Source organism: Myodes glareolus, chromosome 12 (genome assembly GCF_982192425.1).
Source record: "Myodes glareolus chromosome 12, mMyoGla1.1, whole genome shotgun sequence".
Classification (NCBI taxonomy): Eukaryota; Metazoa; Chordata; class Mammalia; order Rodentia; family Cricetidae; genus Myodes; species Myodes glareolus.
In genome coordinates, this window is record NC_142037.1 from 3,573,843 (window position 1) to 3,579,538 (window position 5,696).

Consider the following 5,696-nt stretch of genomic DNA (forward strand, 5'->3'; position numbering starts at 1 on the left):
TTTCTTTTACATAAGTGGGTGCTTTTATATTAGGGGCGTAGATATTCAGGATTGAGACTTTCTCCTGTTTAATTGTTCCTGTTAAGAGTATGAAATGTCCATCTCCATCTCTTCTGATTGATTTTAGTTTGAAGTCAATTTTGTTAGATATTAGAATGGCCACACCAGCTTGTTTCTTAGGTCCGTTTGCTTGGAAAACCTTTTCCCAACCCTTTACTCTGAGTAGATGTCTATCTCTGTGGTTGAGGTGTGTTTCTTGTAAACAGCAGAATGTTGGATCTTGTTTTCTTATCCAGTCTCTAATTCTGTGCCTTTTTATAGGTGAGTTGAGTTCATTAATATTAAGTGATATTAATGACCAGTGGTTGTTGATTCCGTTTATTGTTTGTGTGTGTGTGTGTGTGTGTGTGTGTGTGTGTGTAGTAGAGTTTGTGTGTTTCTCTTCTTTGAGTTGTGGTTGTGAAGGGTTGCTAGATGTCTGGGTTATTGTAGGCAGTGATGGCAATGTTGGATTCCTTGGGTTGCGATTTTCCTTCTATTACTTTCTGTAGGGATGGATTTGTGGCTAGGAATTGTTTAAATTTTTTTTTATCCTGAAATATTTTGTTTTCTCCGTTGATAGTGAACGATAGCTTGGATGGGTATAGTAGTCTGGGTTTGCTCCATGGTCTCTTAGTTTCTGCAGTACCTCTATCCAGGATCTTCTGGCTTTCATGGTTTTCATAGAGAAGTCTGGTGTAAGCCTGATAGATTTACCTTTATAAGTCACTTGACCTTTTTCCTTTGCAGCTCTTAATATTCTTTCTTTAATCTGGATGTTTTGTGTTTTGATTATTATATGGCGAGGGGATGTTCTTTTTTGATCCAGTCTATTCAGCGTTCTGTATGCTTCTTGAACCTTCATAGGAATATCGTTCTTTAGTTTGGGAAAGTTTTCTTCTATAATTTAGTTAAATATATTTTCTGGGCCTTTGATCTGCAGTTCTTCTCCTTCTTCAATCCCTATTATTCTTAGATTTGTTTTTTTTATTGTGTCCCAGATTTCCTGAATGTTTTGTGAAGAGAATTTGTTGAATTTGCTGTTTTCTTTGACCAGAGCATTTATTTTCTCTATGGTATCTTCAGAATCTGAGATTCGTTCTTCTATCTCTTGTATTCTATTGGTTATGCTTGATTCTGTAGTCTCTGCTCGTTTACCTAGGTTTTCCATATCCAGCCGGTTCTCGTTTTGTATTTTCTTCATTGCCTCCATTTCAGTTTTCAATTTTTGGACTGTTTTCTTTACTTGTTTGATTGTTTTTTCTTGGTTTCTCAGGGTATCATTCAATGATTTACTTATTTATTCAAACTTTTTGTTATATTTCTCATCCATATCTATACTCATTTCTTCAAACTTTTTGTTATACTTCTCGACCAGTTCCTTAAGGGAGTTATTCATATCCTGTTTTAGGGACTCTATTGCTTTCATTATGGCACTTTTTTCCACTTCATCTGGGTTAGAGTGATCAAATCCTTCTGTTGTAGGGTCGTTGGGATCTGGTGTTTTCATGTTGTTTTTCAGATTATTGGAGGAGGTCTTGCCTTGGCGTCTGCCCATCTCTTTGTTCAAATGCTCTCTGTTGGAACTTCTGGTAGCGGGTCAGGTTCCCTTATTGGGCAGGGAGTTCACTGATAGAATGCCTACCTTTCCTCAGGCAGGCTATTGAAGCATAGGCACTCCCTCTTTCCGGGATGGGCCTACAGAGCAGGCCCAGTGTGCAAGGCAGCTGAGCTGGAGAAATTTTATGTCCCCAGTGGGAGGGGAGAAATATAGAAATTTGTACCTGGATGGAAGTTGGGATGGCAGGCGGGAGAGCTTAGCAGGCACCAGCACTCCAGGTTGACCTGGGAGTCTATGGGGTCGGGGAAAGTCCGAGCTCCTCCTCACCGGCCCCTGTTGCTGGCCTGAAGCAAACTCACCCCTCCGATGGCCCACTGGCTGGAGGCTGGGATGGTTGGCGGGGGCACTAGCAGGGTGGAGCCAGCAGCGCAGGCTGACCTGGGAGTCTGTGGGTTTGGGGAAAGACCGAGCTCCTCCTCGCCGGGCCCCTACCGCTGGCCGAAGCACACTCACCCCTCCGATGGCCCACTGACTGGAGGCTGGGATGGCTGGCGGGGGCGCTAGCAGGGTGGAGCCAGCAGCGCAGGCTGACTTGGGAGTCTATGGGGTTGGGGAAAGACCAAGCTCCTCCTCGCCGGGCCCCTGCCGCTGGCCGAAGCACACTCACCCCTCCGACGGCCCTCTGGATGGAAGCTGGGATGGCTGGTGGAGGCACTAGCCGAGTTTGCTCCTTTTTGTTCTATAGCTTTCAGGTGTTTTGTTAACTCGCTATGTGGGATTTTTTCCAGCTTCTTTATGTAGGCATTTAGTGCTATGGATTTTTCTCTTAGCACTGCTTTCATTGTGCTCCTTAAGTTTTGGTATGTTGTGTGGTCATTTTCATTGAATTTTTGGAGGTCTTAAATTCTTTTTTGATTTCCACTGTTGTTGGGGTTGTGTCTCTGTTGATCAGTTCTCCAGGTACCAGTGGAACCTAGGCTCATATGGTTGCTCCTCATGGTAGAAGAGGGGCTATGGTCCCGGTCATGACAGGTGTCGCTTGCTGGCAAAGCGGAGGTCCAGAGAAGGTAGGCAGCCCTTTCTTGCCTGCTGACTCTGGGGGAGATCGGGGTTGGGTGGGCAGGTGGCCCTTCCTTGCCTGCTGGCTCTGGCAGACTGTGTTCTGTCACTTTCATATGCCCAGGCTCAGAATGAAGATTAGAAAAAAGTGCTTTTGAAGGAGGCTTATCAGGATTTTAACAGAGATCTCATTGGTTCTAGTATCCTTTGATTTTTAAATTTAGCTTAGAAATAAGAGGATAGCCCATCATGCTGAAACAGTCCAAGTTTCTTTCATCTTTGCCATTGCAGCCTTGAGCTCACCACCAAGAAATGGGCTCGACCTCAGTCTGAAAATGGCGATCCTGCCTCCAGGAATCTCACAATGAGACTCACTTTCCTGTGGTTTTAAGATACAACTTTCTTGTTCCCCAACTGCAAAGATATTAGTAGTTAACAGCTTGGAATTCTATATTCTTTGTTTAACAATTATTGTCTCCCTGGATGGATAACACTGCTGGCTAGGCCGAGAGAGTCAGCAAATGCATCAAGACTGCACAGCAAGATGAGGCTCTACCTCAATTCAAAATGGCGATCCCGCCTACAGGAATCTCAGAAGGAGACTTTCTGTATCAGTTTTAAAACTTTTAATCATAAAGTTAGTCATCACATTATGCCTTTGAGTTGTATCCTGAGTCAAATCTCAGTAACTTTAGGTCAAGCCAGGGGTAAGGTGGATGCCTGTTTATACTGGGATTTAATAACCATTTGCTTAAGACTCCCAGACTGGGTCGAAGGGAACAGTTTTCTACGGACCTGAAATTCCTGCCTTTGTTGAGGATAAGAGGTGACATTCTATCTTCTGTAACTGCATCTCAGCTGAAATTGAGATATCCTTGTCACGGCCCAGGAAAACTGGAATGTAGGTCAAAGTACAGGAGGAGATTTAGGCAATGGGAAACATTCATTAGAAGTACCTGGTTTTCTCACCCATCTTGGAGATGGTGTGGTGTAGGTCACTTTGGAGCAATTTGTAATCTGTAGCTGATTCCTTGACAGTGTCTGTCAGTATAGTGGAAAATTGCTGGGGCAGGTATAGACTAGAGACAGAAGTTTAAAAGTTTATGAACTTAAAGGAAACTATTACCTTTGGAACTTGCCCCCTCAGGAACAGTCACTAGGTGGGGAAGCTTAGACTATTGGTTGGCATGATGGGAAGATTTATCTGGTTAAATACCTTAAATTACTTTTACCCCATTACAATTTATACCAATCTCATTTTCCCTCATCCAATCATCTACCACAATACAGAAATGGTTAATTACTTGGAGAAGCTATTGCAAAGCAAGTTATAAAGGAATAGCTAAAAAGCTACATTTGAAACCTGTTTATCTTTTAAGATGAAGCCTGTTAATGAAGTAAACCTGCCTGTGAGTTTGCCTTTCTCCTCAGGTGACCTAACAACTATGAAAAAAGCAAGGCCTGATTTTCACACAGAAATGTACTGACTAGGCAGGTGCTGCCAAACAGATGTAAAAGCTACACTTAGCCATCAGAGGTTTGAGAAGAATAAATGTGTACAGTGAGTTTATACCAAATGACTTCTGAATCAATTAAAATGAGAGGAACTTTTTTATTCTTTTTATTGAGCTGTATATTTTTCTTTGATCCCCTTTCTTCCTCTTCCCTCCCCTTCAACCCTCTCCCATGGTCCCCAAGCTCCCAGTTTACTCAGGAGATCTTGAAAATGACAGGAACTTACTCTCAAACACGGACGGTTCCCTAGGCTTCTTTTTGGCAAGCTCAGTAATCTGGTAATCTCGATGGAGGTGGGATACTTTCAGTCTTCAGCAGTCACACAGGACATTCTGGCACAAGGGCTTCTTGCCAGTCAGGAGTCAAGGAAAACCATAAAGTTACACCATGCAACAAACCTCAAAGGAGAGATTTACTGGGGGAGAAGCACAGAATGGTGGCTGCTTATGAACAGGAAGAGAGGCAACAGAGGGCTCCACAGAGGGAATGATGTTATGGGGTTCTCGCAGCACGTGCACTGAGCGACTGGAAAAGTACATATGACTGATGCTTGTTTCTGTTGTTGTTGTTGTTAATATTGAGTCATGGGGGAGGGGATTTCCAAGTCTTAGGAACTCTAGGTCAAGCCAGGGGACAGGGCTTTTTTCTCTTGGCCCTGGCCTCTACAAGCATTAATGCTTTGACTGCCACACAGGGCAGCATCAGCCTTTAGCTGCCAGAACAAGAAGATACCAGAGATTTTCCTGTGACTGAGGAATTTGAGAGATTGTTGTAGCTTGGTGTGACAAAGAGGATCAATCAATTCTTCAGTGTCCTGATTGACCACAGTTTAGATAGAGTCCTGGTGGTGGGTGGAGGCTGGGTCAGTTTTTCCCAGTGCTTAGCATCACCAAATTCAGGTGGAATTGTTGTGTATGGAGGAGACCTTATGGCTGCTGTTAGGATCTGGTATTTTTGTCTATAATGAGAAGCCTTTTTTATTAAACATTTTAAATTCCATATTCAGTAGATCTCTGAGAAGTCTGAGGACCATTATCTATTAAGTATACCTGATTTTAAATAAACTTTGTTTTAGTTATTTATTTCAAGTTTAACCTTGAAAGCCTTGTCCCTGTAAATGAATTACGTTTGAACCTAGCATGGCTACAAGCAAAGCTCTGAGTCCAGAAAAAGAAAAATAAAGATCATTTATAAGGTGACTGGCTACTAACTTTCATGTCCTAATTATCTGTAACAGTTTACAAGTTAGTGGTTTTTATAAGTCTAAGATTTTACAGTTTTATCCATGTTAAATTTTAGATTAAAAATCACAGTTCTTAATAGAAACCTTTAAAATATCAAAATAAAACTTTAAATAATAAATGAAGCCCACAGAGACTTGGAACCTGGGGAAGTTGTGGAAGTTTCCATTTTAGATCCCAGGAGGAAACAGGAGGGAATATTGTCAGGCAAAACAACATTATTAGTCCAAAAACCCATTATTAGTCCAAAAACCCATGTCAGTATTATGTTTTGGTGATGG